This window comes from Mastomys coucha, unplaced genomic scaffold (assembly GCF_008632895.1).
Source record: "Mastomys coucha isolate ucsf_1 unplaced genomic scaffold, UCSF_Mcou_1 pScaffold8, whole genome shotgun sequence".
NCBI lineage: Eukaryota > Metazoa > Chordata > Mammalia > Rodentia > Muridae > Mastomys > Mastomys coucha.
Window position 1 is genome coordinate 79,020,321 of NW_022196914.1, and position 12,967 is coordinate 79,033,287.

General features: G+C 36.7%; 1 long non-coding RNA gene across 1 annotated transcript in view; it reads right to left on the reverse strand.

Annotated features, from left to right (window-relative positions):
• Window positions 1-12,245, reverse strand: part of LOC116083705 — a 16,074-nt gene extending 3,829 nt beyond the window's left edge. The window contains exons 1-3 of the long non-coding RNA XR_004115883.1: window positions 12,200-12,245; window positions 4,679-4,778; window positions 1,354-1,552 (exon numbers count right to left, since the gene is read on the reverse strand). This is a non-coding gene — a long non-coding RNA (uncharacterized LOC116083705). The remainder of the gene's footprint in view (window positions 1-1,353; window positions 1,553-4,678; window positions 4,779-12,199) is intronic.
• Window positions 12,246-12,967: the final 722 nt, after the last annotated feature.

The following is a 12,967-nucleotide window of genomic DNA, read 5'->3' on the forward strand; positions in this document are numbered from 1 at the left end:
GGGAGGCAGAGGCACATGGTAGGGGAGGCGGGGGGATATGGCAGGAGAGGCGGGGGCACATGGCAGGGTAGGCTTCTTTCTCGGGATCCATCAGAGAGGAAATAGATCTTGAAAAGGAACAAGAAAACTCCACAGTGAAAAGTTCTATACCAGTTCAGGACTGAAACAAGTTGCTAGAGATGTTATCTAACCTTTAATATTGTCTGTAATTTTCTTTAATGTACTTCAGGACAGACAGCTGCATATAATTAACTCTCAAGCACACTGAACATGTGCTTGAACGTGAGATTTGCTTATGAGCTAGTTCAATTGGAAATAGATAGAATAAATATTAGTTAGCTTGCATTTGAAAGTTTCAATAGGTACTGTCAATGTTAAATACAACTATTTTCAATATACATGCTTAAGTTTAGGCCTCAATATCCCTTCCACAAATACACACACATACACACATACATACACACACACACACACACACACACACACACACACACACATTGTAGGTGAATAAGGAGTCCTGAGAGCACTATAATAGTCTTCGTGGATGGTTTAAATGAGAATAGACTCTATAGGCTCATATGTTGGAAAACTTAGGAAGAATTAGGAGGTGTGATCTTCTTGGAGGAATCATGTTGTGAGTTGAGGATGGGTACTGAGGTTACAAAACGCTCCACCATTCCATTCTTTCTGTTTCTTGGCCTCTCTCCCCTTTGTGGCGAGAGGGAGAATCTCAGGAAGTTGTTAACACCTAAGACTTCAGAGCATGACAAAGGATTCAGATTCTGCATATGAGTGAGCAGCAATGCTGACTAAAGCAAACCTAGTCTCCAAGACCAAGGTTTCTCTGCCACAGCCAGACCAAGAGAATTAGAGATTCTCCTGTCTACATCATAAACCAATCACTGAATAGCATACAGATAATCAAAATTTTTATTTCACGTGCATGAGTGTTCATCAGTTTGTATGTATGTGCATCATATGTGTGCAGTGCATCCTGACGCCAGAAGAGGATATCGGAGTCCTCTGGAACTGGAGTTATTGACAGTGTTGAGACCCTCTGTATGTGCTAGGAACTGAACTCATGTCCTCTGGAAGAACAGCAACAGCTTTTAACTGCTGAGCTATTCCTCGGGAGCTCCAAATAACTTTTCTGAGACAAACAAAGGTATGAAAGATTCCCTTCGATTGTCTTAGCAGACAAGACTTTCTGGAGGTTGAACTGAGTTAAGAATGCGAATAAGGTCACTTACTAGGTCATTCTTTACAAGAAAGCAGAAAAAGATCTCTGGAAGTGTACGTAATCTGACAGATAAAAGCATATTGTCAAAAGTACAATTAACAAGTCAAACTTACTGTTTAAAAAAAAAAATTGTAGAAAAAGCCAAAGCCAAGAAACAAAGGGCAGAGGATAACAAACAAGACAGCAATACTGAAGCTCTGCGTCCATCTTGGGATTTCTCTCCCTAATTTGGACTTCCCATTTCAACTCTGGCAGGAAGTATGAGGCAACTGATGCCGAAGAACATCAGAAATGCTCCATCTGAGAGGACTTCTGAAAGAGAAGGAAAGCATCATGAATACTAGGAGATTCTGAATGCACAGTGTACAATATAAGGCAGCATAAGCAATCAACATAAAATAGGATTTCCCAGATGTCCTCACAGCAAGAAAAGTGCTGAGCTGTGAGGAGCATCAGAGCTGCCTAGCTTCAGATAGCTGTTGTTCAGAAAGACTACACACCCCAAACGAAAGAGAAAATCTAGGCAGTCCAACCTGAGATACATTCATATGGAAATCCATACATTTAACGATCCATACCTGCTGTATGGACCGTTAAATGGCCATTGTAATGATTTTCTGAAGACCAAATACAGAGCAGCTGGACAGTGAGACATTCGTGAAAGCCCATCCTGTGGGGAAGGGGTTTGAGTTTGAGTTTTACCCACCAGTTTCTCACAATGCTGAGGTGAAAGGACTTTTCTGAAGACCCAGCTGTGATCTTGGGATAGAGTAATCCTGTTGAAATAGTCAAAGACGTGTCCCCTGCTTTTAAATCAAGTCTTACTTGCCAGGGTACAATTTCACCACTATATGAACTACCCAGAAGGAAAGCATTTCTCCAACTCCACCTGCCTCTAGTTTTCTTGTCTCACTTGAAGAGAGTCGGAGAAGAACCTGAGATTACAGACTAGAATGTAACCCGTAGGATAAATCATAAAATTATAGAATTCCTCCCTTACTGCACACAAGAGCAACAAAGTTCCAGTAAGAACGATTCTTTGGTGGAAGAACTACAAAATGTGGACTATTTGGAACAAGGAATACTCAAGGAAACAACAAGATTGTAGACAATAAAAACAAGAGAAATTGCAACATTTGGCCCCTATGGCTACAGCAAACATTAAAAGCAGCCTATTTTGAAGCCAGATTAACATAAAACCTCACAACAAAAGACTGTATATCTCAGTTCTAATTACCTGGGACATCATTCCTGGTTTTCAATAAGAAAAAAAAAAATCTGTAAGGTATGCTGAACAAAAACAAAATAAAGCCAGCCTGAGTTTTCAAGACAAGCATTAGAACTGGACTCAGATGACAGGAGTTTTAAGTTCTGAAAGAACTTAAAATGATTAATATCCTGGGTAATAAGCTAATGTGTTAAGGGAAAATCATACAAATAGACAATACACAAGAACAAATGGTAGTGTAATTAGAGAGATAAAAACTTAATTTCAAATTAAAACAAAGTATTGAAAAACAAAGTAAGAAAGCAAGAATGCTTTTAATGGGTTCAGCAGTAGACTGATGAACATGGTCAGGAGAAAGTAACTGGGATTGTCGGGAAATACCAAAAGAAATGTCCCGAACTGGACCCCTCTTGTGTACTGAATAGTGGCCACTCAAAAGACACAACCGAATCTGAACTCCTGGAACATGTCTTTGCATGAATAATTAAATTAAGGATCACAGGCTGAGATCATCTTGGACTCAGGGTGGCCCCTAAATCTTTTCCTGATAAGAAAAGAGCTGATTTGAGAACAGAAACACAGGGGAAAGAGAAAATGAACCAAAAGGCAGAAATTAGTGCAACATACACATGAGCCAAGGGACCACAGATTGCCAGCAGCCCCCATAAACTGGCAGACAAAAGGGAAAACGCCTCCCTAAGGCCTTTGCACAGAATGTATCATGCTGACTCCTTGATACGGGGCTTCTGCTTGCCATAACTATGAGAAAATACTTTTCTGTTGCTTTAAGTCACCTAGTTTACGGTGATTTGTTACAGGGGCCCTGGGAAACTCATATAAATGCAAAAAGAAAAATACACTGAAAATCCTTAGACAAAACAAAATGGTGAAATAGCTTGAAGGAGAGGGAAGAGGAAGAAATAAGAGACTTCATATTAGGAACCAAGGAAGCAAGAACAAAAGAGTGAAGTATTTACAGAAAAACCTTAAAACCATAAAGCTAGCTAGCCTTCTAGAAAAACTGAGGTTTATTATCCAAAGTCAGAGAACCAATCCTTTCTCAAACATGGAGACATTGAGAAAATTCCTTGTCACAGACACGCTGTGCCTGGAAGGTAGAAAGGAGTTGCACATGGAAGAGAAAAACATCATAGATGAGAAATTCAGATCTCTATAACATGGAAAGCAAGTATTAGTAGTGCAATAAACATTCTTTACTCTTAAATGGTCTAAAAGAACAAATGTGTTTACCAGTCCTGAGTTTCTGAATTAATTGCCATCCACTGTATAAGGAAGCTTCTATGAGCAAGACTGAGAATTTCACTACTCTATGAGTAGAGAGATATACATTGGAGGAAAGTTTGATAGAGTATAATTGTACTAAATGATAGTGGTAGGGTCATTCCTAGGAACTTTCCAGCCATAAGATGTTGTTCAGATTTACAGCACACATACAGTTCCTACTGTGGAGTGGACCAATTAGAAGGTAGTTGGGTTCCCCAGTAACATTCCTACCACTATTGCTCCAGTGGGAATATCTTACACAGCATTTACAGCTGGGTAAGACTATTAAGGATTCTTTTCTCCCCACAGGCTATATAATACTTTCTGGTACTATGATAAGTAGCCATCAGAAAGGAAGTTCCCTGGTCAGTAATAACTTGATTTCTATGTGTATTATGACTAAATTGTGTGACATCTTCAGGAACAGAGTCTTAGTCAAATTCTGATGAACAACAAACAACAATAAGACTAGTCTATATTGTTTTGGGAGTCTACAAAACATCTCCCACCAACAACTTGAAGAGAGGTATGCCACATCTGGTATTGGAGGGGGGCTTGTTTGTTTTTGTTTGTTTTGGTTTTATTCTGGGAAATCTATGGCCTCTGGAGGAACATAATCACCTGTATAGCATAATGACAATCTCTCTCTCTCTCTCTCTCTCTCTCTCTCTCTCTCTCTCTCTCTCTCTCTCTCTGTGTGTGTGTGTGTGTGTATGCACATTTGTATACACACACATATGTATACATAAAGTTTATATAACATGTTTCTGTTTGTCCTTCTCAAATATCCTTCCTGTTAGTTAGCCCTTTCACTCCACCTCCCTCTTCTGCCCTACTCTCCCATGCCCTTCTCCACTTCCTTTCCTTCTTCCAAATATCCTGTGTTTTTACTATGTTTCTCTATTAATAGTTGTTCTTTCACTCACCTCAGTAGCCTTAGAACTGATCAAAAGGTAGAAAATGAGGTGCCTTTGGTATGTTTAGCCAGTGGGAAGTCTATTTATTTCACATTCCTTTCCATAAGCTCTGGAAAAAAATATACAAAAATCTATTGTGGAAAAAGAAACTGAAAGAATTTAAGAGACAGATGTTGGGAGGACACTATTTGGAAATAGTGATTTCTAGACATAATACTCATGAACTCTCTGCAGCTGTGCTTGTGAACACAAGACCTGTAGAAGGTCAAATCAGTCAACACCCCTGTGTGGAGCAAGAAGGAGTTCACAAGCCTTCATCCCCAGCTAAGGAGATAATGACAGGAGATGGCCACTAGGGAAGGAAGAGTCAGTTTTCTATAATGATACGGTCCATATTAAATTGATTTTTCTTCGATGGTTCATATTATTCCCATGGTTATATGACAGCACTAATCTGACTTAGTGGGTTACAAAAATCAAATACCAAAGAAAGAGAGAATATGGATTTGAAAGAATATAAAATTTGGAAAGACTTGGGGAGGGGGGAGACAAGAGAATGTGGTTAAAATATATTTTATGCATATATGAAGTTCTCTAATTAAAATATGTTAAAATCAAATTATAAAATATAATCTTAACATAATTAATTTAGAAGTGGCATCAATTTACAAAAGAGTTTCTACTAAGGAATTTATAATTCAAATAAGAATTTGCAATGTTAATAAATTTTAACTAAGATGTGATACATAGAATTGTACAAACTGTGATAAAGCATTCCTTGAGAGATATATTTATCTTATTATACACTATTGATATAGTGAAATAAAAGCAGTAATGAAAGTCTACCTACCAAAAAATCCCAGGGCCAGATGGTTTTAATGCAATGGTTTTTCAGCAAAGAGATAATGTCATTACTTCTCAAATTATTCCACAAAATAGAAGCAGAAGTTATATTGCCAAATTCATTTTAAAAGGCCATACTGATACTTCACCCACATACAGATCCAACAAAGAAAGAGAATTACAGACCAATTCCCTTACTGAACATAGATGCAAAATTTCTCCATAAAATACTTGCAAGACAAATCCAAGAACACAACGAAAAGGTCATTCATGGTGAATGAGTAGGATTTATCTGAGAGTTGCATAGGTTGTTTAACATATATAAATCAAAAATGTAATTCGCCATATAAATAAACTGAAGAATAAAAAACAAAAGGTCATCTCAATAGATGCAAAAATGGGGCAGGGTTTATCAAAATCTAACAGCTCTTTAAGATAAAAATCCTGGAGACATTAGGAATACCAGGGACATGCCTCAACATAATAAAGTCAGTTGCAGTAAGCCCAAATCCAGCATCAACTGATATAAAAAGTCAAAACACTTCTACTAAAGTCAGGGAACAAAACAAGGTTGTCCACTTTCCCCATATCTTCAGTATAGTAGCTACAGTATAGTAGCTAAAGCAATAAGACAGCTGAAGGAGACAAAGGGATACAAATTGTAAGAAAAAAAAAGACATTTGTTTGCAAATGACATGATAGCATGCAGAACCATAAAAATTCCTAGGAAAACTTAGAGCTTGGAGAAAATAAAACAACAAACAAACAAACAAAACCAACCAAACAACCAAACAAAAATCCTTCAGAAAAGCAGTTGGATAAAAAAATTAATTGCAAAAAATAAGTAGCTCTTCTTTATAAAATTGACCAATAGACTGAGAAAGAAATCAGGAAAACATCATCTTTACAATGGCTTCAAATAGTATAAAATATCTTGGGATAAATCTAACCAGTTAATGAAAGACTTGCATGATAAGACTTTATTATACAAAAGAAAGAAATTGAAGAAGAAATCATTAGATGAAAACATCTCCCACATTCATGGATAAGTAGGATTAACATAGTAAAAGTGATCATCCTATCGAAAGCAAGACTGAGTACAACCTCCATCAAAATTTCAACACAACTCTTCACAGAATTATACAGAAACACACAAATACATGGTAGCTAAAATAAACCTGAATAATAAAAGAACTGCTGGCACTATCACCATCTACAATTTCAAGTTGTAATAATGAGTTATAGTATTAAAAAGAGACATATTGATCAAAGGATTCGAATTGAAGACAGACATAAGTCCACACAACTATGGAGACCTAATTTTTTTTTTATCAAGAAGCCAGAAATACACAGTGAAAAACGAACAGCATTTTCAACAAATTGTGCTAGTCGAAATTCATGGCTGCATGTGAAAGAATGCAAATAGATCCATACTTAACACCTGGCACAAGACTCAACTACAAATGGATAAAAGACCTCAACATAAAACCAGATACACTGAACCTGACAGACGAGAAAGTAGGGAATAGTCCTGAACTCATGACTCAGGAAAATATGTTCTGAATAGAACACCATTAGCACAGGCGTTAAGAATACCAGTTAGTAAATGGGACTTTGTGAAACTGAAAAGCTTCTATACAGAGAAGGACACCATTATTTGGACAAAACAGCAGCCAACAGAATATGAAAAGAGTTTTTTATCGACTATACATCTGATGAAAGGCTAACATCCAAAATTATAAAGAACTCAAGAATCTAGATATCAAACAAACAAAAAAAAGTTTAAATATAGGGTGCAGGACTTCACAAAAGAAGAAACTCAAATATCTAAGAAACAAAGAGATGTTTAAGATACTTAGCCATTGGGAAATGCATATTAAAATTACTTTGAGATTTCATCTTATACCTGTCAGAATGACTCAGATCAACAACACAAATGACAGACAGTTCATGATATTGATGATAAGGAGGAAGGGGAACACTTCCCAAGTGCCTCTTAATTTTACAGCCCCTATGTAAACTGGAAGAGTGGTTCCTCAGAAAGATGGAAATTGATCTATCTCAAGTTTCAGATATACCACGCCTGGACATATATAAAAAGAATAATTCATCCTACCATAGAGAAACTTAATCAATCACGTTCATTGCTGCTTTAGTTATAATAATCAGAAATTGGAAAAAACCATAATGTTCCTTACTCAACAGATTCATGAACAAAGAAAACATAGTGCATTTATTTACACAATGGTTTATTACTCATCCATTTAAAAAGTAAAATCATGAAATTCCCAGGTAAATGGGCAGAACTAGAAAAAAATCATACTGTGTGAGGTAACTCAGACCCAGAAAGACAAATGTGCTATTTATTTGCTTATAAGATGATAAGTCAATGAAAACTAAGCTACAATCTATAGAACCACAGAATTTAGGTATAGAGTAAGGGACTAGAGTGAGATAGATAGATTTCTCTAGGAAAGGGAAATTGACTAGATAGTTGCATAATTATGGGGGAGCAGAAATTGGAAGATTATTTGGAGAGAGTGTGGGAATAGGAGTATGAGGGAGGGTATATAGGGAGAGAGCTAAAAGTAAGAGACACTTGGGAGGGTAGTATGAAAACCTTCCTAACATATATACATAGATGAAGGGAATCTAAATGAAATTGCCAAAGAATGGGAGAGACAGAAACTCAAGTAAACACCTCTTGTCACAAAATAAAGCTTCTATTACTGGGATTGTGTTACATCTAATTAAGTTGTTGGCCCAAGTGCCTCATGGGGAAACTCAAACAACCCAGGCTGTTGTCAAGACCATAGGTTGCCCTCCCTAAATTGACAGCAAAGACTCATTACTTCAGAAAGCATGAACACAACTCACTGAACATGGAGAAGTTGAACTGGTGTCTACATAGAGTCTTCACCCCTAGGTACTAGGATCTTTGTTACAGGAAGGTACTCTACACCAACCCAGCCACAAAATCCTTTGATGTATAATGGTACCCTGCTTTCAAAATGTACTAGGGCAATGGTGGTACAAAGCTGACGGGAATAAACAATCAATACTTGATTTAACTTAGGGCCCATTCCACAAAATGAAACCTATGCCCAACCATCCAACACTGTTTGGATGAATAGGAACCTGAGAGTAGACAGCCCAGAGACTTAGGGTAAAACAAATACTACTGTTAGAAACATGGTAGCAATAAATGACTCCTAATGATATTCTGCACTACTCATGCTCACCCATCATCAGAGATGCTTCTTCCTGCAGCAGATGGGAATAAATAGAGACCCAGAGCCAGACAATATGCTGAGAGTGAGAGGCCTAGGAACACTCTGACCTAAACAGCATGCTTTTATTATATCATCCTTTCCCTCAGTGCTCAGTGAACCCTGCAGAATAAAGAGTGTAAGAGCCACAGGGATGGAGGACACCAAGGGAATAAGTCAACAGGATAGATGTACGCATAAATTCACAAAGTCTGTAGCAACATGAACAGGACCTACATGGGTCTCATCAGATGAGCTAAAAGAAGTAGATCCATCCCCGCATCCATAACCCTGAAGCAATCTTCAACTGATAACTACTTACAAACAAAAATTTAATTTCTACCAAGTGAGTCTGACTGGGGATATAGGCTACATATAAGGGTAGTCGGCAAGCCCATGAATAGAAGGTCAACCGAAAATGAACTCAACAGCATCTTTGGGGGTTCCTTGTCTCATAATGTTGTGTTTTCCCTCTACCCCAACACTGCCATCAGTATTTTTTTAATCTTATTATTTTTTATCTTTATTGTGTATTTTCCTTCTCTCTCTTTACCATATAGGTCCTTTCCATGTATATTATAGATTTATAATATATATTTATTTTGTATTATTTAGTGGTTTTATGGGATTCCTGATTGTGTGAATCAGTGGGTCTCTGTTTCTTGTACCTTCTCTTGGGCTCTTTTCCTCCTGTTTGTTTGCCTTGTCTTATTCATGTGTATTATTTTTTGTTGCATCTTACTAATTTATTTTTATTCCTTTGGGCTCTTTTGTTTTCTCATGAGAGACAGAAAGGGCATGGATCTTGATGGGAAGGGAGCTTAGGAAGAACTGTGAGGAGTAGAGGAGGGAAAACCATAATCAGGATATTTTATATGAAGAAAAAATCTATTTTCAATGAAAGAAAAAAATTAATCAGTAAAAAAAAACAAGTGAGATCTTTTGTACTTCTTTATAAAAGTAGATCTACAAGTATAAACTCCAAAGCAAAATTTTGTGTCCAAATTGATTGTCATGTGAATCATATCAAACTCAGAATAATTAAGTGCTAATGTGATATGACTTCTTACAGAAAATTTAGAAAAGAAGGTTTCTTATTTCCTTTTCTAAAACCAGTATACTCTTTGAATCAGAGTTAGATATAAAAATTAAAACTTTTAAAGAAATCTACACTTAACTAATGAGTAAAGTTTGCAAACATGAAAATTTGTTTATTTAAGAAATGTACTGTAACAAACTTTTGTTTTTCTTAAAATACTAACATTTAATATTAGATAATAAATTTTTTAAATATTTAAGAAGGGTATAAATAGTTTCATATAAATATCTTGGCATTTTGTTCATATCTATCACCCTCTTTTCTTCCCAAATGCTGGTTCATTTTCTCCCCATGAATATTCTCCTCCTATTTCTGAGTCATTTTCATATACATTTATATGTATGTTTAAATCCAGGTGATACATAAAAGAAAGAATATGAGATCTTTTCTTTCTGTCTCCCTTACCTCTCTTCCCTCCGCCTACATAGCCTCTTTTCTACTTTCAAATTATATATGCATATTTTTAATCTAGAAAATATAGTATTTATGAGTCTGTAGTATTTTGCTTAATGCAGTATTCTTTGGATCCATATATTATCCTACAAAGTACATAATTTTATTCTTCTTTATGACTGATTAAAACTCCAGTGTAGTGTGCGTGTGTGTGTGTGTGTGTGTGTGTGTGTGTGTGTGTGTGTGTGCGTGTGTATGTGTAATATTTCCTTTAGCCACTCACCTATTAATGAACAGTTATGGTGCTTTCATATTATAAGTATTATGAACAGTCTGTGGTTTACACAGATACGCAGGTATGGTTGTACTATGCTGATTTAAGACTCTTTCATGGATCTTGCTAGAATTGAGACAGAAGTATTACAGAGAAGAGATCTATGCTTAGTTTTCTGCACTTCATGTTTATTCATATACTGACTGAAATTTATGTTCCCAGTACACTGTGCAGGGGTTCTTTTTTATTCACCTCTGCACCAGAATTTGTTGCAAACTATTGTTTCTTGTCCTACTTGTTTCTCATGAAGGTCAGGCTGGCCTTGAACTCACTTTGTAACAGATGGCTTTGAACTTCCACCCCTACTTACCCAGCACTACAAGTACTAGTTCTCCCACCATACTTGATGCATCTTTGTTGTTATTTAATGATAACCGTTCTGACTTAAGAGGGAATCCTAATGCCCTTTTAACTTCCATTTCCGCGAAGGCAAAGGATGTTTCACAGTTTCTTCACCTTTTTAAGGGATCAGGGGTTTCCTTTTGTGAACTGTCTGCTCACTTGTCCATGTTTTATTAGATTGTTAGTGCTTGGTTTTGCTGTTCTCTATAGATGCTAGATATTAAAACTGACAGGACATGTAGTTGTCAAAGCTATTTTTTTTCTTTCGTTCTTCAGACTGTCTCTTGATTTGATGTGCAGAAGCTTTTAAATTTCACTCTATTCTTACAATTATTTCTTGAGCTATGGGAGTCCCATTCATACTGTCCTTGCTTGCGTTTGTGATCATACAGTGTCTTACCTGTGCATTACCTAGCAATTTCAAACATTTAGGTCTTATCCTAAAAGCTTTGACCAATTTTTAACTAGAATTTTACAGACTGGGAGACTGAGATGTAGTCTCATCATTCCACCTATGGAGATTCAATTTTGCGAGTGCTGTTTGACGAGGCGACCTTTTCTCTAATATGTTTTTGGTACCTTCTGCAAGAACCGTATGCCTGTAATTAGATTATGTCTGCATTCTTTCTTCCATTCATTCTCAGTTTTTTGCAATCCAGTTCCTCAGGTTGTGGTGACTCCACCCCATCACAAAAATCATTTCATTGCTACTTCATAACTATCATTTTGCTATGGTTAGCAATTGTAATGTAAATATCTGATATGTCGTATATCTGATATTTGACCCTTGTGAAAGGGTCATATGACCCCCCAAAGGGGACACAACCCACAGATTGAAAGCTACTATTCTATTCTCTTCTATTAGTCTCTGTGTCTGTATTTTGTGCTACTATCATGCTGGCTTTGTTGCTGTGGCTCCTTTTCATAGTTTGAATCTTAGATTTGGTCTCTTGATCAAAGTTTTCTGAAATTTGTTGTCAAGCATACATTTCTATACTCATTCATATTGCTGTTATCTGGGGGTAGCATACATACTCTGGATCATCCTCTTTATCCCTGCTATGCTTTCTCTTCCTTGGTCTAGCCTGCCAGAGCTGTTTGCCCTTGTGTTGTTTTATTTCCGATTTGGTTAGTATTGCATGCCCAGTGCATGTGTTTGGTTGCTGTCCCTCAAAATCGTACTTGACTTGATGTCTTCTGCACCAGTTCTGCTGCCTTCCTCCTCTGTGCTTTCTTCCCCGGGTCCTTACCTGATTTTCTTCAGGCCTCTGCTTCCTGGTTCCGTCTTTGGAGTTGCTGATGGGTTTCACAGGCTACACTTTGAATTCTTTAAGGATCCGGCACTTCACCCACTTCATTATCTTTGCATTGAGAAACTACGACCTTTTGAAAGAGTTGTATTGCCTTGCTTTTTCATGTCTCTCCTTCTGTGTTGCAATTTGCACATCTGTGGGTTGAGGGTATCCCTCTGGCTTTACTTGGAAATCTGTGTGAGCGGTTTTGACTGAAGTGTTCAGTCCCCAGTATCACTAGGAAGTAGAAAATAAACCCCTATTATAGCAACATCACTACCCCAAAACATTCTAAATTGATTGATTCTTAACTACTATACATTATTGACATTGACCATAGAAAATAAAATAACAAAATAATGCAGAGTAAGCTACAAAATTTAAAAAAAAATCATTTAGGGGAAAATAACTATTGAATGAGATAAAGGAAGGAGGTGGTGATGAGAAAAAGAATAATAATCGAAGCTAAATATGAGAACAAATGATCTGAAGATAGGAAGGTTGAGGAGAGAAAATAACCAGATATTAAAACTGGGTTGGTAAAATATGTAAATGAAACAAGTGGAATACTGAGCAGAAACCTTGAGTTGTTTTTAATACATAAAGAGCAAGAATATAATAAAAAGACGAAAGAATAACACAGGAGGAAAGGGGGAGGAAAGACACAAAACTAATGCATTGAGCAAATTCTTTCTCTGCTCTGTAATATCAGAGCCAGCCAAGTGG